General features: G+C 44.4%; 1 protein-coding gene across 20 annotated transcripts in view; it reads right to left on the minus strand.

The window, feature by feature from the left end:
* The window catches only part of KIAA1217 (KIAA1217 ortholog), a 324,087-nt gene that overhangs the window by 224,084 nt on the left and 74,279 nt on the right, over nt 1-25,724 (minus strand). The window contains exon 2 of one of the 20 annotated variants that reach the window (XM_089906407.1): nt 12,440-12,601. The exons of 18 other annotated variants lie outside the window; for them this stretch is intronic. The gene's annotated coding sequence lies outside the window, so the exon portion shown is untranslated. Of the gene's footprint in view, nt 1-12,439; nt 12,734-25,724 lie in introns of those variants that run through there. One more of the 20 variants, XM_022580496.3, reaches the window with a different exon arrangement.

Here is a 25,724-nt window from a genome sequence, read left to right on the forward strand (position 1 = left end):
GCCCGCAAGCCACAACTACTGAGGCTGCGTGCCACAACTACTGAAACCCGCACACCTAGAGCCCGTGCTCCGCAACGAGAAGCCACCGCAATGAGAAGCCCATGCACCTGAACGAAGAGTAGCCCCTGCTCGCCGCAACTAGTGAAAGCCCACGCACAGCAATGAAGACCCAACGCAGCCAAAAATAAAATAAATTTATTAATTAATTAAAAAAATATATATATATATACATGTAGGTTCTAAATTCATGTCAATATACATGTATATTCCAAAGAGGAGAATTTCCACAGTTACCTCACCTCAAATGTTCCTAAACTCAATTTCTTATTTCCTCCACGAAATCTACTGTCAGTCTGACTCCCAACAAAGTATTTTTTTTTTTTTTTTTTGTGGTACACAGGCCTCTCACCATTGCGGCCTCTCCCGTTGCGGAGCACAGGCTCCGGACGCGCAGTCTCAGCGGCCATGGCTCACGGGCCCAGCCGCTCCGCGGCATGTGGGATCTTCCCGGACCAGGGCACGAACCCGTGTCCCCTGCATCGGCAGGCGGACTCTTAACCACTGCGCCACCAGGGAAGCTCCCAACAAAGTATTTTTTAATCCTCACCACTCTTCCTCCCCATTAACTATCCAGTCCACCCGCATCATGGCACTCTCTTGAAGCAGTATAATACAATGATTTTTACCTATGTCACAAATTATGGGCTTAAAATTTTTTAGTGGATAATGTTTATTTTTCACTTCTTCCATGTCTTCGTATTTAGAAAAAGCAGTCAAGATAGCTTAGAGACAGTACCCGGCCTGGTGATAAATAAGGATTCTTCTTAAGGGAAATTCTCCTTGATTTAGAGAATAACAACACTCTAAAATATTGCCTCTAGTGAAACATTCTGAAGGCAGACATTTCATGAAAGTGAGTCTTGATATGATGAGGCCATCCCACACTCATGAACTTGAGCACTCCCCTACTGACCCCCCGCCCTCGCCCTCCCTCTGTTCTAGTGATGAGCCCAGCCCCACCCAAAGAGCTGAGTCTGTGGGTGGCTTAAAAGACAAGTGTAACATTTGCCCTTATAAAGCAAAAACCAAAGGCAGAAAATGCTGAAAAAAACAAACCCCAAACATTCATTTTATCTGTTTTCCCCCGAGAGCATAAGTATCTTTGAGCGAAAGATAGTAAACTATCACTGTACGAAAAACTTTGATTGAAAGCTCTCTTTTTCACTTATTTCTCATAATTAAAGCTGGAAACCACCAGAAGTTATTTCCTCTATTATTTCATTTTTGTTGGCAATATCTGCTCTATTGAATAAAGATGTGTTCCATGATGCATAATAATATTTACGGAACTGCACTCCTGAGATACCAAGGCAATGTGATTTTTCCCTCTCAAGGAGGGGAACTTGTTATTCATTGAGGGCAGTAGGTTTGCCATTTAAAAGAAGCCAACCCATACCATTTGCAGCAATATGGATGGACCTAGAGATTATCATCCTGAGTGAAGTTAAGTCTGACAGAGAAAGACAAATGCCATATGATAACCCTTATATGTGGAATCTAAAAGAAGGGTACAAATGGACTTATCTGTAAAACAGAAATAGAGTTACAGATGTAGAAAACAAACTTACGGTTACCAAGGGGTAAGGGGGCGGGGGGGAGGGATTAACTGGGAGATTGGGATTGACATATACACACTACTATATATAAAATAGGTAACTAATAAGGACCTACTGTGTAGCACGGTACTCTGTAATGACCTATATGGGAAAAGAATCTTAAAAAGCGTGGATATATGTATATGTATAACTGATTCATTTTGCTGTACACCTGAAACTAACACAACACTGTAAGTCAGCTATACGCCAATAAAAATTTAAAAAAATAAATAAATAAACTAAAAGAAGCCAACCCATTCAAATGGAGCTTCTGGCTCCAGCTGAGTGAATGCTGCTATCACCAGCCCTCAAGATACCTAAAGAAGTAGGCAGCCCTGTAAAAAATTCAGTATTCTAGTGAAAACAAACATCAAAAGGCTAAAAATAAACGATAACTCAGAGACGAAGTCCATAAAATATTTGATTAATGCTAAAAACCAGGAAGTATTACAGTCTGAATGTATTTATCTAATAGAAAAACAAGTTCGCACTATGAGATTTACAATGAAGGCAGCAAGAAATAAATAAACTCAAAACTGGGGCTTTTGGGATGAGCAACAAATATGACGTAAAAACACATCTGACAAAAGAACAGCACAGTGAAACGTATTTATATTTCTCTGTGAAAGTACTTTCTTGGTTTATTCTCCTTGGCCAATGTATACATTTTTGGACAATGAACTAGGGGAAAACCTATAGGCTGACTTGTATATTACAATATTTTTTCATATACGAATTTCTCCACTCAGTCGACATTTATAATAATTTATAATTCCAGCATTTTCTAGACTACACAATCTCACCAGCCCCCCAGACAGAGTAAACATAACCTGATTTTTCCAACACTATTGCTAAAAATAAAAGGACCACACAGTCAGTATCTCTCGCAGAAGAACCATTGGAACAGGCAGTTTTCTTTAAATTCATTTCATTCAAAGCCTTTGGAAAATTAGCAATTCTCCATGTAAGACCACAAAATACTGGTGCGAGAAGGGATATATGCGGGCATCTAGTCACTGGCTTGGAAATATATTACTTTTTAAAAATTTACAATGTTGTGTTAGTTTCAGGTGTACAGCAAAGTGATTCAGTTATACATATGTATACATACATGCATATATATTTCAGATTCTTTTCCATTATAGGTTATTATAAGATATTGAATATAGTTCCCTGTGCTATATAGTAGGTCCTTGTTGTTTATCTATTTTATATATAGTAGTGTGTCTATGTTAATCCCAATCTCCTAATTTATCACCCCCCTCCTTCCCTCTTTGGTAACTGTAAGTTTGTCTTCAACACCTATGAGTCTTACAAAACAGAAATAGACTCACAGATCTATCATTGTACCATTTTTTTAGATTCCACATACAAGTGATATCATATGATATTTGTCTTTCTCTGATTTACTTCACTTAGTATGATAATCTCTAGGTCCATTCATGTTGCTGAAAATGTACTATTTTTTAAAAATCTGAGCTGGGAAGCTTTCCTCTTGGTAGGTAAAAGCGATGACATTTTGGTTGAAGAAGGAGGTGGGGTCAGGGGCTTCCCTGTCTTCTCAGGCTGCTCTCCGCCCCAGTCTGCAAGAACAAAGAGTCATTGAAGGGAAATGGGATGCATTCTGAAGCCATTTTGGTGGTCTTTTCTAGAAGGAGAGCGTCAAGAGTTGATGGGGTCAGCTAGGCATGGACACAGGGTATTTGGGGAGCAAGTCCACTCTGTACCGTAAAGTAAGTTCAAGAACACTCAGAATTCCAACCGTTTAGTATTTTGAAGTGTAATGTTGAAGTTTATGGTCAAATCCATTACCTCACACAGGGTGACAACTCATCCTGGTTTGCCCAGGACTTCCCCAGTATAAAAACTGGAAGTCCCATGTCCCGGGAACCCCCTCTCTGCTGGCAAAGGGGGACAGGGCAGTTAGATACTCTACCCTCCACATAATACTATAAAATCGCCCCTGCTGGCAGCTGACCTCACTTTGAAGTGCCTCCAACCACAGCCATCCAGCAACCGATGAAGAGCCCAGATTGAGGGATACCTGTTGGAGTAGACACATTACCCAAAGCACATGAAGGAAACCTGGTATTTCCTACATCATCAGGATGTGTACTGAACATATGAAAAGCACTGGCTGAAGATGTTCTAGACTGGACTCCACCTCATCTTTAGGTAGAAAGGGATACCCAAAGTGTTTAAAGAAAGCATTTTCACTTTAGTAGATAACTGTCTTCTTTACTGTCATCATTACATCAGATCTCTTTTAGATAAACTCCTTTTATCCACTATTAGATAATATCACGATAAACTTCGCAGTTACCGTTTAAATGATCAAAAGTCAAAATCATCGCAAATAACAAAATGTGTTTAGTATAATCTGATACTGTTTCACTGTTCACGTTTTTAAAATACTTAACTCCCATTCTGGCAACAGACAAAATGACAATTGTTTCCATCAGTGGATATCTCACTTGAAAACACACTAAGACTCAGAGCGCAGGGGCAGGAGACCCAGCGGATGTGCTGAGTCGAGGCAGGATGCGAATAAATCTGCCCCCTGTGAAAACAGAGAAGTGCTGTTTGCAGGATTCACCACAGCTTCACCTCTTCCTTTCAAACAGTCTCCAACACCCAGGATCACTCTCTAGAAACGAGGTGGAAAAGCATGTAATTTGCCCTGTGTTCTATCTCCTCTAACTACAGGATTTCCTCTTTTGAAGCAGGAGATCTGACAAAGACAGAGAAGAATTTCCTGTTTGCCCTGGTAATCCTGTGAAACTCTTGGGCTCGTTTTCACCTTTGAAAAACATCCACTCTCTGCCTCAAATTTGGTTCTCCCTTTCTTTAAGACAGCAGCACTGATTTTCTGCAGTTATCTTTTTTTTTTTTTTTTTTTTTTTTTTTGCGGTACGCGGGCCTCTCACTGTTGTGGCCTCTCCCGTTGCGGAGCACAGGCTCCGGACGCACAGGCTCAGCGGCCATGGCTCACGGGTCCAGCCGCTCTGCGGCATGTGGGATCTTCCCGGACCGGGGCACGAACCCGCGTCCCATGCGTTGGCAGGCGGACTCTCAACCACTGCGCCACCAAGGAAGTCCTGCAGTTATCTTTAACATCAGTAGCTGAGGCAACTGCTCCTGACTGCTTTGTACCACCTTCTCCTCTTTGTAAGGTTTCTGTACATTGCATCCCTCCCTGAACCTTTAACCTTTTCCACACCCCTTCCTTTCTCTGCATTAGCCTTTCAGAGATGGCTCTGGGTATTGCTGGGTCCCACGGAAGACCCTCAGTGCTAGGGATGGTCAACATTAAGGCTAGATGAAGAGCCACCCAAAAGACCCACATGGGTTCCTGGGTAAACAATGGGCTTGTTTTGTAGATAGCAGACGTGATCAAATAACACATCTGAACCTCCATCAACAACCAAGGGAGCTAAGTGGAACTGCAGCAGGGCTCCTTCCACACACAGACTGTGCTTGCAAGCACCCGTGAAAGTGCCTCTCTGGACAGATGACACAACTTTGCCGAGCTAAGGGGTTATTCCTCTGTAAAATGGTCCTGAGCTGCTGCTTAACTGCCCCGCCCCAGGAGTCTTCACCCTGTTATCAAGATGCTTACATTTCAGGCAGAAATGTTAGCACAGATTAATGGGGCTAGTCCTCTGCAGAGCCATGCAGTGGGTTCCCTTCATTTTATAACATGTAAACAAAACTAGAGGAGGAGTTGCACAAGGCTGAACAAGGCAATAAGGATTTATTTTCTAAATGAAAGTATGGAATAATAGGTGTTGTTGAAGCTCCCTTGCTGAGGATTGTCTTTCAGATGCGAATAAGGTTGGCCCCATCGTTCCCAAGGACGCCCACCAAAACCATTACAGCAGTTCTGTAAACCAACACTCAGCTCCTATATCATGGCCTATAACCTTTAGCCTGATGGCAATTCCAAGCTGGGCATTGTCATCTGATGAGAAAACCCCCATCCAAAGAATCCTCTCTCACAAGGCTGCTTCACCAGGTTTCTACAAAATAGTCAAAATAAACACATTTCTGCAGGTGGTACCCAAAGAAGCAAAACAATCATTCTCTAAAACTTACCCCCCTCTGTAGAAGGGCACCTGACATGAAAACGCACCAGAGATTCGTATCGACTTCATACTGAAAAGTTCCATTTGGCTCTAAACCCAGGCAGCTTTAGCAACACAACCCACAGATATTTCCACTTCCTTTCCTCTTAATTGGACAGTTGATGAGTCTCACACTCAACATTCATGGGCTCTTCTGAACAGTCACGCTGCTCACTCTGTAATAAGAGCATTTAATCACCAGGCTACTCTTCCCACGTCTGCCAACGAGAGCACTCCATCCTGCGCTAATATCAGTGCTTGCCAGCAGACGGAACGACAGCTTCACTCTTAGCTCTACTGACAACCAGGGCGCCTGACACCGTCCTCAGAGAAACATGTATAAGTCTACCCTCCCAAGTTCCCTGCAAATTAACTGCAGGGCTTCCCTGGTGGCACAGTGGTTGAGAATCTGCCTGCCAATGCAGGGGACACGGGTTCGAGCCCTGGTCTGGGAAGATCCCACATGCCACGGAGCAACTAGGCCCGTGAGCCACAACTACTGAGCCTGCGCGTCTGGAGCCTGTGCTATGCAACAAGAGAGGCTGCGACAGTGAGAGGCATGCGTACCACGATGAAGAGTGGCCCCCGCTTGCCGCAACTAGAGAAAGCCCTCGCACAGAAACGAAGACCCAACACAGCCAAAATTAAATTAATTAATTAATTAATTTAAAAAAAATTAACTGCAAAACTGCAAAATATGTCCCAGTTTCCTGTTGATCTTCATCAAGAGGTTCATCGGAGGAGACGATGGAGGGAAGGAGAACACTGGTGGTGCTAAATTTCCCTTCACATGTTATTAAACCAAGTCTCTCCTACCAGTTTCCACACCTGGCATATTCTTAAATGCTGGTTTGCAGAAAATCTATGGCTTAGAGTTCCACTTTAACCTTCCCACAGCAGAAAACATATTCAGCCTTCTAGGCGCTTCTATTTATATCCATTTTTCCTGAAATGACTTGTGGATTGGCCCCCATTAGCTGGAATCTTCTTCTTGCTTTCGTGCCCAAAGGCTCCGTGTGGGAGCAGACATCCTGGGCATAAGTCTCCCTCCTCTGGAGGAAAAGCTTTGGCCCTGAAGAGGAGGCCCAGGTTCCACAAATAAACTGTTGACATCATCTGACCCTCCTTGTGTCACCTTAGGTATCCAGAGAATCCAACACCGGCCCAGGGAGGAACATAAAATTCCGCTGCAAGAAGAGTCCACTTGGCAGGGCACAGAGCTTCTTATCAGTGGGCCATAGGGTCAGTGAGTCTAAAAAAGCTGCTGTGTTTCTGCCCTCTTCCCCCTGTCTCTGCTGCTGAACAAAGCTCAGGAGTCATCTGTCAAATCTGTCACTTTTCTTGTCTATAAAAAGCCCCTACCTGGGCTTCCCTGGTGGCGCGGTGGTTGAGAGTCCGCCTGCCGATGCAGGGGACACGGGTTCGTGCCCCGGTCCGGGAAGATCCCACATGCCGCGGAGCGGCTGGGCCCGTGAGCCATGGCCACTGAGCCTGCACGTCCGGAGCCTGTGCTCCGCAACGGCAGAGGCCACGACAGTGAGAGGCCCGCGTACTGCAAAAAAAAAAAAAAAAAAAAGTTCCTACCCGTTCCAACTGCATTTCTTTCTCACCTTTAGGAAGTAAAAAAGGAGACATTTTTATTTTCTGGAACAGCCTTGCTTTTCCCAGATGACAGAAAAGAGACAAATGATTTTTTAACACCCTGACTCCAGAAGAATATGTGTCTCTTAGTGAGATATAAGGAACCCTAACTCAAACTGAGAGGCCACCGCTGCAGTACTGCCCTGCACGGAATCAGTTATCAGGGTTTGAAGGTGATTCTTTCAGGTAATCAGGTAGAAATAGTTACATACAGCTGCAACCATGGGCTAAGAAATGTAACATAATTGGCGTCACTGATTCACTCAGAAAACAGCTCTGTACTGGTCCGCTGTCTTTTTTTCTCATCACCGTCTCCCAAGCAAATATCAAAGAAGATTACAGTGGATACCTACAAAATTACTGATACCTTCAGCCAATATTTACTACTTGACTCCTGTGTACAAGGCCAGGTGTGAAGCTCAGACACGTGTCCAACTAAGGTCAGTTCACTGCCTTCAAGATGCTTAGACAACAGCAGAGCAGCTGGCGAAAGAAAGCTTCCTTCCTCACCTCTGCCAACATAGATCAGTCTCACTCATCCTCCCAATGGTCACAGGGCACAGGCTATGACCTAACGCATATCTGATCCTGGGGCTGCATTACACATGCAGAGCACAAAGCTCTGAATTTGGGGTCACTATGGATCCCCCCAGAGAGCCTGGGCTCCCCTATTATGATTGCTGGCGTTATGGGAAACAGTAGCTTTTGACTTAAGGAGACCCCCTGCTCAAACTTTATGTATTTAAATTACTAGCAATTGACATTTGAATATTTGACAATATTCAATTATGCATGTCTTACGGAAGTTTTGGAGGAACCTTTGGAATGAGGTCTCTGAACTCAGTAGAACCCCACTGCGTTCAACTGGTCTGCTTGAAAACAGAAACAAGAGAGGAGGATGTCTAATTTGTGATTTCAAACCATGGGATGTGTGACGGTTAATTTTATGTGTCAGTATGACTGGGCCACAAGGGGCCTGGATATTTGGTTAAATATTATTCTGGGTGTGTCTGCGAGGGTGTTTTCTGGGTGAGATTAACATTTGAATGGGTAGACTGAGTAAAGCAGACTGTCCTCCCTAGTGTGGGTGGGCCTCAACCAATCAGCTGAAGACCTGAAGAGAACAAAAAGGTTGACCTCTCACTCACAAGAATAAGTGGGAACTCTTCCTACATTTCTGCCTAAGCTGGGACAGCAGTTTTTCCTGTCTGAGGACCTGAGCTGAAACATCGCCCTTCCTGGGTCTTACACCTGCCCTTTTCAGACTGGAACTTCTCCCATTGTCACTCCTGGGTCTCCAGCTTACTAACTCTAGATCTTGGGAAATCTTAGCCTCCGTAACTGAGTGAGGCAATTCCTTATAATAAATTTCTTTATATATATATGTGTGTGTGTGTATGTATGTGTATGCATATATATATATATATATATATATATATCCTGTTGGTTCATTCCTCTAGAGAACCCTGACTAATATAGGATACATAACTTTTATTTCCTAAAAAAAAGGAAAAGTTTTCACCTAGACTAGGCAAGAAAATAACAACCTCAAGGTTGACCACGAGTTGGCTTTCCAATCTTCAGCTTGTCCTTGTCTGTGCTAACCTGCACGACTAGAGTCACTCAGAGTCATCATCACCTTTCATTACCTGGTGGCCTTGGACATATTACTCTGAAAGCTTCAGTTCCCTCATCTGCAAAATGCAGATAACAGGGCATACTCACTGGGTTGCTGTAAGGATTAAATGAGTTATACATATAAAGAGTTCTGAGCAGTGCCTGGTACATGGTAGAAGCGAAACAAATGCTCATGGCTGGTATTCTTGTTACGTATAGTTTTTGAACAGCCATTTATTTGGTGGGTTAATAAGACATTTCCAGAAAGACTTTTCCTTTCTAATATCCAATTTAGAAGAACCTGGAGAGCCAAGAAAAAAAACTGGGCAATAATGATGCCAGAATTTAGGAGCCAATAGCACCAACAAATGTAAAAGTAACTATGTGCTCTCTGCCATAATTTTCCTTTGGGAAAGCAGTTTCTTAAAAAAGACTAATTATTCACATTTTACAAGCACAAACAACAATTTGTCTGCCACTGGTTGTAAGGATTGAGGAGAATAGGCTGCATCCTAAGAAGCCCCTGTATGTGGGTACCAGTGTGGTATAGAGAAATGCAGTGCATCAGTGTGGGAGTAAGTAGCCACAAAGGAGTCTGCCTGTGCTAGGTGCCCAGATGGTTTATCTCCATCACCTGCTTTAATTCTCTTATTTCAGGAAGTGGACATTATCCTGATCTTGCAGATGAGGAAACAGGAGACTAGAGCTTACTTAATTCGACTTAGGATCACACAGAAAATGGTAGCCATGATTCAAACCCAGGTCAGCTGGACTCAAGTCTATGACAATTTTGTATATTTCTACCAGTGTTGGCCAAAGTGTGTTCAGTGGGTCTAGATGTAAGGAGATGTAAGGCAGAGAATTCCACAGCCAAATATGTTGGGAGAAAGGCTGAGTTAAATAAAGGTTAATCAGGTTGTCTTCATTGCAGGTCTTTTCAGAGACTTCAGTATGCAAACCTATACTGTGGATCCCACAGTGTGATATAGTGTGCAATATTTGTCACATCATGGAAGCCTCTGTGCGTGTGCGTGTGAGATGCTCTACTGTTCCATGGAATAGAGTTTGGTAACCCCACAGTCATACCATCTTGCTTCCACCATGGCATCAAGGGCCAACTCTTTCTTCTTAACACCAGGATTTGTTTTCACTCTTTCTTCCACCCACTAACATTTTCCCTGTTTTTTCACACGATTGCTATTCATTCATTTATAAAGTATGTTATGCTAGACATTATGCCTGGGACAAAGAAAATAAATGAGCCCTGGATATCAGCTGACATTTATCAGACACAACCAAGAACTTACTTTAGAATCCTGTTTCTGAGAGAGAAGGGCAGGGGGGATAAAAGAAGTAATTGGACAGATAAGCACAGGTTTTTCTGGCTGGATTCAACACCTTTGTCCCTTTCAAAAAACAACAGACAAAGCTCAGGGCCCAGGTTTGAATTAAACCATAAGAAGGTTGATGACTCGCCCTGTTCTCCATTCAGTAGACCTCACCTCATTCTCAGAGGGTAGGGGGAATTGCTTGTGATTTTGAACTTGGCCTACGTCCAGTTGTCCAGACCACCCCATTACTGCTTCACTGCAATCAATTATGCTAGGTCCACAATTCCTTTGATTCCCTTCCAATCCAAATTCCTCCTTTCTGGGGTGACTCTCGACAGTCTAGCCAGTGTATTATCGATTGGCGTATGGAATCTGGAATGGCATTTCCATACGAGGCCCTATACATTCCTTTTCCAGGTTCCATTCTGAAACACATGTGCTATCAGTTAGCACAGGAGGCTGAGAAGGGACACGGCTGAGGAAATGATGGGGAGGAAGAGCCAGGGGTTCACAAGGAAGGCTCCATACATTGCCTAGCAATAAAGGACATAGTCCCCAAACTACAGTTTTGACATGTCCTCACAGATAAGATAAATTGGTTTATTGTATCCAATTATCTTGGGCTATAGTTTTCTTTTACAATTTTAAATGTCAACGGTCAGTTAAATATGGCTGCTGAAATCAAGAGGAATTTTCTAGGGCTTACGCCAGAGAAACCTATAGACTAGCAACCTAGGACTCAGGAGACTTAACCATCCTTTGTTTCCCACAATAAAAAACCACTCAGCAGTTACTTTAGCAGGTCCATGGGAGGTTTTTCTCCACGGGGAGTGAGACAGCCTTCCTGCTCTGGCGTGCTGGGTGCAGACGGACACAATTCTATCTCAACGGGAAGGGAGGAGAGAGAGAGAGCATGGGGTCGGGCAGTGTCTACACGAAGGCGGCCCCACAGAGCGTCAGCTCTCTTCCAGGTCTGACAGTGGGAAGCTTGACACAGAAATAACCCCACCAGCAGCCACATCTCTCAGGGATTAATCACACCCACCATCCATCCCTCCGAGCTCACAAAGGCTTTAGAACGTAAGAACCCTTGAGAAGGAGTCTGACCTGGAGCTCGTGGAAAAGAAGAGACTCACGGGTCAACAACAGTTTCAAAAAGGAGACATGTGAAGAACTTCAGAATCTAAAAGATGATCCGATATTGTGCAGGAAATACATCTATTATCAGAACAGAGGACCAGAAAGAAGCTTCTGTGACGGGGGAATAAGATAACGTAAGACTTTTAAGAGAATCACGGACAGGAAAGTTGTTGCCCCATAATTATACAGATTAGGCTTTAAAAGTGGGGACATGACAGAAATCAAAGTATAAACACCTAGGTTATCGAGGGTCTGGCAGGCGGAGAGCTGTCAATCTCCCTCTGCAGGAATGAGCAGTAGACATGAGGATGTAAAATGCAAAGGTTCAAGAGGAGAGGACCCTCAAAATACACAACAAGAGGAGACTAGACAGCTAGATATTAGACAGTTAAAGTGGCGAGACCAGAAATGCCACATTCCAGACTGTGGAAGACGAGATGTCCCTTTGCAGGACCCAACAGAGAACAGGAAGTGAAAGGAGACACCTGGCTCCAGGGCTACTGACCAAAGCAAAGTTATTTTTATCACTTGGAAGATGCTGCTGCTGAAAGCAATGCTTCCCAGGCACGTATGTGATATGCGTCCAGCCTGCCCTGATGCACGCTACGGCTTCAGAGAATCGCTCCTGCTAAAGGCCGACTCCACCTGCAAGTCACTAAGACACGCCAGTGCCCAGAGAGGCAGCTTTAAATACCATGCCATGGAGTTTTGGAGAGAATTCACGTACATACGCACTTATTCTTCTTCCATCACATCTTTCGGGGATCTACACTGCTGTTAAGAGGAGGCTGTCTGGTTATCTATTGTGGCACTTAGGTTGGGAGCAGAATGATTCTCTACTTCAACTCCTTAAGATGCCAGAAGGCTCACGTACCACTGAGAGTTGTACAATATCAAAAATGGAACAGCCACGTCCAAAGTTGTAGCTTACCGGTGCTCTGGGGAAGCTGGATCATGCATTGATCCTCTGTGAAGACTGAACTTCCAGGTCAGTTGTGGTGGGTCTTCAGAGTAGAAAGGGCACGTTATTAAGCTGCTGGCAGCGACACCACCTCGCCCCGCCTGAAGGGTGATCAAATAAGTAGCTTCTATTCTTTAAAAAAAATAAATAATAATAAGGTACTATTTTCCTGGAACAGGTACCAGTAGGTCAGCCAGAAGATCTTAATAAGAGGTTATATCAACCAGAATTTGGAGATACGTTTTTTTAACTTCATTGCTAGGATAAGAGACTCTCCTTGCTTTATTTCCTTTTTTGGAGCGATCTCTTTCTTTGCTATCTAGATGTTGAAGACTTCTAAACATGCCCCAAACATGTCCGTCCAAGCCAAAGTCCCAGCTGAGTCCCAGAGCTATACTGCCAGCTGTCTAATGGATGCTCCATGGGCTCCACAAGGAGAACGCATGTCCAGGCAGAACTACGGCATCTGGTCAACCTCCCCGTGACCCCACCTGCTCCTTGTCCTGGAATGACGTCACCACTCACCCAGGTAGATGCTGTAATCGCCCTACCTGTGAGATGTCTCTCTAATGTGGTGTTCTCCCCATCACAAGCATTTCTACTCCCATTTGTTTAACTTTATTTTATAAAGACTGATATATTATTGAACGCGTGCCAGTCACTGGTCTATAAGAACTTTACAAGACCTTCACCATCTTTTGCCTTCATCACCAGAACCTCTTACCTGTCTCCCCCACCCGTCTGCTCTTCCTATGGCAGTCAAAGCAGCTTTGCCTACAATACAAATCTCATCACAGTACTTCCAGACTCTAAGTGTCTGAAGCTCCTCGTTTTCTATACTCCTTAGCATAGCCCATAATGACCTTTCCTGTAAAAAAAAAAAAATGTATTTGTTTATTTATTTATTTTTGGCTACATTGGGTCTTCATTGCTGCACGCGGGCTTTCTCTAGTTGCGGCGAGCGGGGTCTACTCTTCGTTGCGGTGCGCGGGTTTCTCACTGCAGTGGCTTCTCTTGTTGTGGAGCAAGGGCTCTGGGCGCGCGGGCTTCAGTAGTTGCAGCACGCGGGTTCAGTAGTTGTGGCTCGCGGGCTCTAGAGCGCAGGCTCAGTAGTTGTGGCGCACGGGCTTACATGCTCCGTGGCATGTGGGATCTTCCCGGACCAAGGATCGAACCTGTGTCCCCTGCGTTGGCAGGCGACTCTTAACCACTGCGTCACTAGGGAAGTCCCCGTAATGACCTTTATTACCTTCTCATCACGTGGTCTTCACTCTCTTCACACTCCCTATGAAGCTTATGTTGCAACCACAACAAACTAGGCACCTGCCCTCACCTTGCTTTTCCCTCTGACTGTGAGGGCTTTCTCTACCTGGAATCCCCACCGTCCTGCAAGTTTCAACCAGGGATCGGGAAGTTTACTGAGAGAAGCATTTCCAAGCCTGGAGAACCCCAAGGGCAAATAATAAAACCCCAAGTGGACCTAAAACCAAACCCCAAGTGAAAACAAAACAGTTCAGAATGGATGACCGTTGCATGGCTTTCTTAAGCACATGGTCAGGCCCAAAAAATAAAAAACGAGAACCTAATATAAAACTGCAAATGTTGAAGCAGTGACAAACTGGAATACTTTTTCCATGCAAAAAGGAAACGTGGAGGAGTTACACAGCTGTAGTCACAGAAGCAGCAGTTGAGTCAGCCAACTCGGAGGAGACAGGCACGGGAATCAGAGATTGATGACTTATGCTAATTTACTTATATTCGGTCTGAGTTCTATCTATTTTGTACTTCTAAACCTCTTGTCAGCATCATTTCTGGTTCTGCCCGTTTCCAGCAAGTTTCATACAGCATTTTCCCAACTGTCTCTTCTCTGCTTTTACAGATTACGATGAAAAGGAATACGAAAATGCAAGTGAAACCACGGGCCACTTTCAGAAACTCCCACGTATGCAAATCTGAATTGCATGAACTCAAACGCAAGTGTTAGGGGTCCTGCGAGCGAGAACTTCTGCAAATTAACAGGAGAACACAAAGATGACCAAGACATGACCTTGAATTCAAGGACTCACGGTTTTGGAAGAAAGACTCACAGCTAACAGTCTGGGATGTTCGACAATCCGTCTAACACCCAACTTGAGTGTGTCCTTCAAACTCAGTCCTCCTCAGACCTGCCCCACGTCAGTCAATGAAAACGTGAATCTTCCAGCTGCTAAAACCAAACCTTGTTTGTGATTACTCTTGACTTCCCTCTTCCTCTCATGGAAAGAAGGCCCACAGTCTGGCCAGCAGCAAATCCCATCACCTCTAAGAATCAGGGTCTGATGGCTTCTTACCCCTCAAGTCACCACCCTAGTCATGGTCCCTGTTGTCTCCTATTCAGGAGGCTCCTGTGGGTCTTCCTGCTTCTACAGACTACTCTCCACAACAGTATGTAGGTCCTCCAGATGTCCAATGACAGCCTCTCTTAACTAAAAACTCAAGTCTTTACCACGGCCCCTTAGGTCTACTGACCTTGCCCAGCTCTGTCTCAAGACCCACCCCACACCAGTCCCTCAGCCACATCAGCCACATGGCCTCCCTGCACCCTGTTCCTCAGACGCCCACTGCCCAGCCCCGGCCTTTGCTGTTTTCTCTGCAGCCTGGGCTCTTCCTCTGACGGATACCCACCTGGGGGCCTCCCACCCTCCGTCCTCCCTGGTCTCTGCTCAGACTATCCCTTCATTTGAAATTCCTCCTCTATAAAAAGCACCCCCTGTCTCTCCATTTCCCTTATCCCACCTTATTTTTCTACACAGCCTTTATACCACATGGCATTTCTTAGATTTGTGTACTGCCTGCCCCTCTTCTCTGAGAAGTTAGTGCCGAGAGGGCGGGTCCTTTGTCCTGTTCACTACTGTGTTCCCACACCTGCACAGTGGTATGTGATATGCTTTTATTAAATACATGCTGAATAAATTAAAGGGTATAAGAGAAGCAAGACGTATATGATAGCTGAAATGCCAGATCAAAGGTAGTTCATTTAGATAGGGACTCATTACGCTAAAAAAAAGAATCATTTGCCTTCTCTGAAAGCTTCTTTTAAACAATGAGCTTCTCTCTCCGAAGGATTCCGTTTAGAAAAGTCAATTCACATGCTACTCTATAGCTAATGCAGAAGAGCTGTCTATCTCATTCGTCATTCAAAACACACTGTGTAGTGACTGACAAGCTGAGTATCAGACACGGTAGAGTGAAACAGCAACTGGTCATCGCCTGCCCTCATGGAGTCTCTACTGTATTATATTCAAGAAGATAGAGTGTGACTATAAAACAGTGAATGTGGAAACTTTGTTGCCAGTTTTGCAAGCAAAAGACTTGTGGAATTCGGAAAAGGGCAAACCACTTTCCAGCTAGGGTGATCGTGGACCTGGCTGGGTTTTCAGCAGGTGGAGAGGGTTGGGCTTTGGGGAGAGGTAGAGAGAAGACCTAGGACTATTTGGGATTCGAAGTGGAAGGTGCTTGGAGCACGGAGGCCAGAGCTGGGCATGGGACTGCAATGATCTGGGGCAGACTGCAATTAAAGGTCACTTTTCCTGATACTGAATACCTTGGTGTAAAGTCACTTTCAATATGCTTTATGATCAATTTATATTAAAAAAGAGATGTAAAAAGTTAATAGCCTTAATAGTAAATGCTTCAGGAGATGTTCTAGGCATCTTTAAGGCTTTTTCTGGGTGTTCTTAACACTTCATTATTTAGTGCATTATGAAAATGTCATTGTAACAAAAATAATGACCTGGGTCTAACTTTAACACATCAAGACCAAAGAGAATATCAGAGCAGAGGGCGTTATCTGCCCCAGATGCGCTGGATTTTACTGGCTGAGATGCCAAAGCTTTGAAGCAGCATTAAGAAGGTAGATGTCACCGAAAACTCAGACAAGAGTTGAAATACTAAGAGCAGCCTTTGTAATGGGACCGGAGAGGGATATATTTATACCACACTTAACCGAAGACAATCTTGCCAAAGACATGAACAGAAGGAACCTGTGAACACATTGTGACAAGTGAATAAAGAGGTGGAGAAGAAAAAAAAACATGGACAGAAAGGTCAGAATAGACTCAAGGGGCCATGGTGTCACGTCTAAGGATGAGCATTTAACTTTGAAAAGAAATCTGAAATAATTCTTCCAAAAGTGACCTAAGCAGCCATCTCTTTTCTCTACGAAGCAGGGGATTCATTTCGTTATTATCATTTAAAAGGAATTTTAATGCAAAATAGTAACTCACATTGTCTCCAGTAATCCCCACCCCAACTCCAGACGTCCCCAGGAGGGAGGGGAAGAGGCAGCAAAGCATCACTATTGGCACAGCCTTAGCATCCCCAAGGTAAAAGTGAAGTCACTCTTAAGAAGATCTGGAACACTTGGGAAGTCCACCCTTTTTATATCTGAAATTAAACCAATTAGGAAAAAATCTATAGGCAGAGTTGTTGCTGGATCCAAGCTTGCCTAGGTTCTGGAGGCACAAAGAGAAGGAAACCAGGAATGGCTTGGCGGGGGAGGCAGGGAAGTTGGAGTGGGAGGGAGACTTAATTCTAGTTAAGTCTCCTAAGGAGGCGACAGGTGGAATCTAGAGAGAAAAGCCCTGTGGCTGCAGGATAGAACTCAGCACCAAGTGGGTTCTGGGATGATTGAGGAATACCTGGAGGAAAAGAGTGCCTGAGGAAATAGCTTTTCTCATCTCCTCTTCCTTCATAAAATTGTAGTGACTCTCAAAAACAACGGCAGCAACAACAGCTAACGTGTGTCAATGGCACTTAAGCTGCCACGGGAAAGTCACAAATTTGCTGGACTGGAAATTCTGAACTAGGATCCCACATGCCACGTGGCACAGCCAAAAATAAGAAAGAAATAAATAAAAAATAGGAGGATGCTGGCACCTCTACGTGAGACCAGTATGAATTTAACAGCTACCCATGCAGACCGACAGGAACCGCGACATGATCTTTCTGAAATAAACATATAGAAAAGTTTTAAATAAAACAAGAAATAATATCCTCTCAATTAATATGGTGGTCACGTTCCTGAAAAATTCAGCATGTATTTAAAATGCTTTTTGTATACATACATATACAAATATATAATATGTACATATATATATGTACATGTATATAAACATTTTACATAAAAACATTTCTTTATATGAAATATAAATAAATAAAAATATAAAAATACAAAAAATATACAAAATAGGTTTAGATTTTAGTGATATAAACACTTTTTCACACGCCCTCCCCGAAACATCCGGCCAGTGTGTTCTGAAGTCGTGGCCTCACAGGGGACCATTCTTCACAGCGTGAGACAACCCTATGCATTGCAGGGCATCTAGCATCCCCGGGTGGCGCCCATGCAAATGCTATCCCCCTAGCTGTTGTGATAAGCAGAGATGGCCTCGCAATGGGTGGTGCTTTGCACTGCTCTAAGCTGTAGCAATGCTCCTCCTTACTTTACAAGTTTCTCTCGATTCTCCTTTTATTCCCAGGCAGCAAAGGAAACTTTAATATCAAATTCTTCAGCTCTTTAAAAATCTCGGCATATCATATTGTCATTTATCTTCTTCCGTGGTTCTTAGCAAACGTGTGTGAAATGGATCACTCGGCCTTTGACACAGTGACAGAGAGCATCCCCTTAGCCTTTAGTTGTCCCTGACTAAAGAAACAGCTGCCAAGATGACAACACGATACACGCCATGTGAATGCTTATTTTCAGACGTTAGCTATTATTTTTTGCACATAATCTATATTTAGACCCAATTAGCAAGCTTTCTTTCTATACTCATTCACCTAAGGCCAATACAGTACTGCCCTGTGAGGGGATTTTTTTTTTTTTAATGAAAAACAAAAAAACACATAAAACAAAACCCAACCCGCCCCCCCCAACAAAAAAACCCCAAACAACGACTGAGGTGACCTGAAAGTAACAAATCAAAGATTTTAAAAGGAGAAAAGGGTCTTCATGATTTAAGACTAAAAATGGTCACAGAAAAATGATGTATGCTGAGTTATATTTTCGACGTCTGATTATGAGATAATCTTCCCATAAGTCAATGAGAACAACCTCAGCTTTCAATGCCACCCAGTCATTAACAAGTATCCAGGGGGTGCCTGCTTCACACCAGGGTCCGCGCAATGTAACAAAGCAGAGCTTCTTGAAATTTCATGTGTGTTGTAATCACCCAGGGGGTTTGTTAACACGTGGGTTCTGATTCGTCAGATTAGGGATGGGGACTGAGATTCTGGATTTCTAACAAGCTCCCAGGTAATGTTGACCCTGCTGGTCAGCAGACCATGTTTTGAGTAACAAGGAGCTTCAGGGAATCAAATAAACAAACACAGACCCTGCCTCCTAAGAACTCATGGTTTAGGTCAGGAGATATATATATACCTTCCAAGCAAACAGAAGAGCTACCTGCTCTAAGAGCGACACAACACATAAGGCGCTATTCAAGGTCAAAGAATGACTCCTGACTTGGGGATGGTTGGGTGTCTGGGGAGAGATGGTGAAGAAGGTGGCATATGGGCTGGTCCCTTAGTGGATGTAGGCTTGGGCACGTGGCCACAGAGAGGCTAGGGCTGGCAGAGGGACCAAGGCCAACAAGGGACAGCATCAAAAAGTGTTGTGTACTCAGGTGAGGAAGGAGAGGTCTCTTCCCCATTGGGAGGTAATGACTACCGGAGGTGTGAATAAAATGGTGAAGACGGCGTTGGAAAGTCAGGCTGAAAGAAGACTGAGAAGCACCCAGGACACCCAGTCGGGAAATCTAGATCCGAGCTCATGACAACTATCCACAGAGCAGCGGGAGAGACAGACAGAGGGATGAAGGATGAGAAACAGAGGCTCCAGACCAATGAAGAGGCTACTGAAATAGTCCAGAGAGTGCTAAGGAAGGTCTGAAATAGAGACGGTCATAAATCTTTGACAAGAAAAAAAATGCTGAACCATTTATATCTGAATTTCCTATATTGGGCTTTCCTTTGAATAATGATCTACCTTCTCCCGATTTGACAAGCAAAGCTATAAGCATTTCTTAAAAGGTCTGGGAAAAACAGATAAGTACATGAATTAAAAGTTATAGTGGTCACGGAGCACTCATTCCTGGGCTATATCAGAAATAGCTAAGAAATGTTGTCATTTTTTCTTCTAGAGACTTAAAATTTAAGTTGGTTATTAATGAACCATGTCCCATCTAACACAAAATACTCCGCCATTTTTCCTTCTCAGAAGAGTTGGTCTCAGTGTCATTAGCCACATTCTCCTTGACTCCCATGCCGGGCACTCTGTTAGTTTTAGGTCGCCTTAGAAAGAGACGTATTTCCAGAGAAAAGGGTCTGGCTTTGAAAAAGAGTAAGAGGCTGCCTCCAAAACATTAGTTCACAGGGTGGGACGATGCAAGGTGTTCCAAGGTAGAAATTATTATAACCTTAAATCCCCCAATTTCCGCATTGTCAGGCTTGATATCTTGTGATTTGACACCACGGTAATGTGGACGATTTCCAAACTGTGTCTACCTTTTGGATCTTAAAGTAAAGTTTCAGACCACTGACTGTTTTCCCCTCTCAGCAAGAGACAGCAGAAGCCCCTGAAATGTGCAGCGAAGCGAATGGAGATCGGAAAGTATCCATGTTCCTTTCCAAATCTCAATTAGGTGAAAATTCTTCTAGGGAATAATTTCGCCCTGAAGCAGTTTGTGGAATTGTACAGGGCAGCAGGACCATGTTCTAACATTAAGGAAACAGATACACCGACTGCATTTCTGTTTATGAAATACATATTCAGTAGTGTCTTTTCTCCTCGGTGTGAGCGTGTGTAGCAGCCATGAATTTGCCTAATGGAAGCAGCAAACGGCACGCCCCTCGAGGAATGGAAAATGTGTCATGTCAGTGTTCTGTCTCCATCTCATTGACATAAAGAAATTGGAGTCTTGCCAGGTCATGGAAGCAACCTAAATGCCCATCGACAGACGAATAGATAAGGGAGATGTGGTACATATATACAGTGCAATATTACTCAGCCATAAAAAGAAACGAAAGTGGGTCATTTGCAGAGACATGGATGGACCTAGAGACTGTCATACAGAGTGAAGTAAGTCAGAAAGAGAAAAACAAATATCGTATATTAATGCATGTATGTGGAATCTAGAAAAACGGTACAGATGAAGTGGTTTGCAGGGCAGAAATAGAGACACAGATGTAGAGAACAAACGTATGGACACCAAGGGGGAAAGGCGGTGGTGGGATGAATTGGGAGATTGGGGTTGACATATATACACTAATATGTATAAAATGGATTAATAAGAACCTGCTGTATAAAAAATAAATAAATAAAATAAAATTCAAAAAGAAAAAATGGGAGTCTTTAACTGATTGACTCTTAAAAGAAGTATTTATCTGAGTAGACAGTTGCATTAAGAACTTGAATGGATGCAAACTAGCGGAGGGAAAGAGTGAAATGTACATGAAAGAGGAGGAAACTGTCTGGACCAACCTGGCAGAGATGAAGCCCCACCACCCACATCCCCCTGGGGGAAGCAGACTATGACAAGGACGGCTGTGGGGACTCTCACGACAGGTGCTAGCGATGCTCATAAAACAGACCCTGCATGGTTTTCTCTGTCCCACGTGTTAGCTTCATTCATGGGCACCAAGGTGACTGCTGGTAGAGAGAAGCCATTAATTGAAGACACTGTTGATGATGCAGTTGATGAAGAGCAGACAACAGGGGGCTTCAGAGGCTGAAGCCCACACACAAGACATCCTGGACCTCTAAGCCCCACGCACATGCTGGGGGTGGAGATCCACAGTGGAAGCTTTTAAGTTGAGTCCCTCTAATCCTGATGGCTGCCAAGCCCAACAAACACACCTGATGACAAGGTAGAAGAAAAGTCCCTGAGCATTTGTGTCATTTCCCGGGGGTACAATGAAAGATGCAAAATGTCAGGTGCTTTCCTCTGATTAGTGAGAGGGAAGGGAGGAGAAGGCGGGGAGGGGGGCGGTGAGTGCAGGGGCGGAGAGGGCAAGACAGAGTTCATTTAGTTACTGCCCTTGAAAAAGACTGTCCGAGCTTACAGTTAGATGCATTTTGAGGTGCAACTTGCAGCAAGCAGGAGTCAGATTTCTGGTTCATAGGCTGCCGCAACTAAAGTCCTAGATGTCTGTATATTTCTAGAGATTACTTAAATAAGAATATTTTAAACCAGCTTTTTTGCTTGTTTGTTTGTTTCTTCTTAAACCCAAGGATGTGCTCTGAATCCCCTCCCCATCGCAACAGGCACTGTCTGCCACTCAGGAGCTAACGTCCTGAATTTTAACTTGACTCAGGCTTTGATCTCTTCAGACGGTCCACCTCAACCACGACCTGGGAGTTTTTCCTTATCAGAGAGACAGAGCAGTGCAACGGTTTTCCCAATTTTTGGAGCCAGTACATTAACTACACATGTAATTCCGCTGCAGATAAGCAGCGCACCAGGGATAGTCTGGGGCCAGTCCCGCCAGGCTGTTAAGAAGTTAATGGCGTACGTTTAACTCCAGATGAAACGTCGGGACACGCACAGCCTTCCCACCCTTCCCTCTAGCCTGGTCGCAGTTCATGGAACAAACCCTTTGCCTTCTGACAAGGGAGGCAAGCAGACGCCTCTCCAGCACCAGAACCACGAGGGGCTTGGGGAAAGTGTGCTGGACCAGCCCAAGCTGCCAGGGCAGAGGAAGGCATACTTGGAGGGGCAGAGTCTGCGACTGAGCTCCAGGTTATTGGTCCACATGGGTCCAGTTCAGTGCCTCTTGGACCCATCTTCTGGAGTTTTCCATCAGTTAACCAATGCCCACAGCAAACTGTGGTGACAATTTAGTCCTCACTGCAAACTGCATCAACTTAATCCTTTGGGGCCCCTTTTTTTTTTTTAATACCATCATAATAATCCACTTCATACTCAGAATAATGCATTGTTTTGACTGTTTTATTTTCTCACGCATGCTCTCCTTAATTCTCCCATGAGTCTTTCCTGATTAGACAAGAGCTGGAGGACTCATCAAAGCATCTCCGTTAGAAACCTGGACAAAGTGTTTCAAATATTATTGAATGTTTAAGCCACTAAATAAAAATCCTCTAATGTTGCCAGTGAAGTAGGGACACACATTAACTATGATTTACCTAAAGCCCTGTGTATATATACGGGAGAATTTCACATGTAGTAGATGAAACTAAAGCCTTCAGTCTTAGACTCTGGGGATCCCTTGCATTTTAACAGTAGCTCCTGATTTTAAAAATCTGCAAGGGATATATGATCCTTTGTAGGATTCTGTTCAAATGGGGGTAGTAAAGCAAGATGAAATGGGTTAATACTAACTCTGTGGTAGTACATAGAAATAAACATTGCAGTTTGACCAAAAACATACTTCTGAGAAAAGTTCATGAGTAGACAGGAACATAAATGTCACTGTCCGCAAAGACTGCCTTATAAGTGTCCCCATGCAGGGGCTTCCCTGGTGGTCCAGTGGTTAAGAATCCTCCTGCCAACCCAGGGGACACAGGTTCGATCCCTGGTCCAGGAAGATCCCACGTGCTGAGGAGCAACTAAGCCCGTGTGCCACAACTACTGAGCCCACGCGCCACAACTACTGAGCCCACGTGCTACAACTACTGAAGTCTGCGCGCCTAGAGCCCGTGCTCCGCAACAAGAGAAGCCACCGCGATGAGAAACCCGCGCACCGCAACGAAGAGTAGCCTCCGCTCGCCGCAACCAGAGAAAGCCCACGTGCAGCAATGAAGACCCAACACAGCCAAAAATTAAAAAACTAAAAAATAAAAAAAATAATATGTGTCCCCATGTGCCAAGGAGGAATGGGAGGAACAGAAGAAGTGGGATGGTTGGTCAAGGGTTTTTAAGATAAAAGCTGGTAGGAACTTCCCTCCCACTGGGGATCGGGCTCTGGGGCTGCCAGTGGGTATGTGGCAAGAAAAGGCAGCCTGCGTCCCCTTGTCCTTGACCATCTCAGGGGCTATGCTTCCTATCCCAACACCAACTGCAGTCGAGGTGGAGGTGGTGGCACTGAACAACTTAATATAAAACAGAACAACCGATACAGGTGATGGATGGAAACCAAGCTTTGAAAAGAGAGGACAGTTGGCTATCCCTACTAGACAGATTTTAATCCTCTCAAAATAAAAGGTCTTAAGAGAAATGTCTGTTCATATCATGCTTTGAAAAGCCTTCTTCCTGTTGTATTATGCCAGTAAGATGATGCTCAGCAAAGGAGCGAGAACTACCCCTTCTCTCTCTCTTTTTTGGAACCTATAAAACCTCACCTGAGAGATGAATGACAGGGGATGTTTACAGGCATGGTTTTCAGGATACTTTCAGAATTCCAATAGATGCTAACTTTGGGTCACGTTTCCATTGTGAGAAATTGTGATGAAAATCAGATTTTAAGAGTTATATTTAATTTTTTTGAATGCAAAGAAGAAGCTTTCTTCTAGAGAGGAACACACCCCATGTTACATGAATCTTTACTCCCCTTCAGATAATGACTCCATTGCTCACCGATGCTTGGAACTCTCCTCCCCTCTCTCTCTTCACTCTAATTTCTGCCACCACCCTGGGTGCTCCAGTGCCCTGAGGACCAGCCTTGCACACCTTTGCCTCCAGGATCTTGGGTCTCTCTCTCTTTTTCTTTTGGCCGTGCAGCCCAGGTGGCGGGATCTTAGTTCCCTGGCCAGGGATCAAACTCATGCCCCCTGTGGTGGAAGCACAGAGTCCTAACCAGTGGACCATCAGGGAAGTCCCTTGGGTCTCTACTTTAGAGGATCCTTGCCAGCTCTCCACCCACATTAACGGCCATCGCTTGGAGCTGAGCCCACAACTGCTACTCCGGGTCTGAAATGTTCAGCTTTCTTTTATCCTCACTTCTGATCACAACCTTTCAGTTCTCACAATTGCCTCCTCTGACTATGTCTTGTCTTCTTACAGTCTCCTCCCTGTTGAGCATCTCTTCCTAAATGGACTGGATGCTGTTATCTATCACGTCTCCACACTTTTCTCAAACCCTTCATCTCCTTTGACCCACACAACCAAACCTCACCCTCCACTCAAACCTTCTCTGTTCCCACACCGGTCTGCTGATGACGCTGAAGGAAGTTCCCCACAGCCTCGCTGCATGGTGCCCCATCCTGCCTGTGGTCCCCAACCTCGCTGGGCTCCCACAGGGCACTGGTGATCGTCCTTCTCGACATGTCCCTCTCCTTCTCACACAAACACTCCCTCAAACCTTGCCCATTCCCTTCAGATACCTTTCTCACCAGCCTCTTCTCCATTCTCAGCAGATCTTCACCGGAAAACTCGAAGGCAGGTGGTAAGACTTCCCCAACTTCCAACACACTACAGACAATCGACATTCAGCCTCCAGTCATCTTCCACTGACAGTGGAAAAGAACTTCCCATCCCTCCTCTGCCTCCCCTTTCCCCTCTTGAAACAAATCCATCCACCAACTTCCTCATGCCTTCGGGCTCTCTCCTTCCAGGCTCTGTTGGATACCACACACTTCTTACAATCTTCTATGCTTAACTCCTTCCTTTCACCATAAGTTTCCCAGAAAGAGCATCTCTATTCCCCACTTCACCTTCCTGACCTGCCAATCAATTCCTGACCCACTGCTCCTATCCCTCAGCTGAAGCGGCTCTTTCCAAGGTCGCCTGGCTTCACCGTTGCTGAATCCAACAGCGATGGCAATGCCCTCACCTTAATGTCTTAGTGTCATTATTTTATTTATAACATTGGACTTAGTCATGTTTATAAACTTGGAATGGGATGAGGCAGATAAAAGCCAGTAGAGAGAAAGGGATAAAGAGTACAGGGGGAAAAAAAAAAGATATTTGGGCATGTCTAGGCACACAGTAGGGGATTAATACATGGCAGCTATATGAGTGTGAAGGGCATCTAGAAGCTGCTTTTTATAAGATGAAACTCAAGCCCTTCTCGTTGGACTTGCCTAAAATGCGCATTTGATCACATCGCTTCCCTAAGGATGATCTTGCACTTGCTTCCCATTGTGCACAGGATGAAATCCAGACTTTTTGACCTGATGTCCAAGCACTTCATGAATCCGGCCCCAGCTCCCTCACTTCCCAGGAGTCCCCACATACACGCTGAGTTGCAGGCTCATTAAACTACTTATAGCCCATTTCTTGGACACATCGTGACTCTTTGTTTCCCCTTGACTCTTTTG

The sequence above is a fragment of the Delphinapterus leucas genome, chromosome 2 (assembly GCF_059928025.1).
Source record: "Delphinapterus leucas isolate spDelLeu-1000000601 "Yukka" chromosome 2, BTC_Dleu_Yukka2, whole genome shotgun sequence".
Classification (NCBI taxonomy): Eukaryota; Metazoa; Chordata; class Mammalia; order Artiodactyla; family Monodontidae; genus Delphinapterus; species Delphinapterus leucas.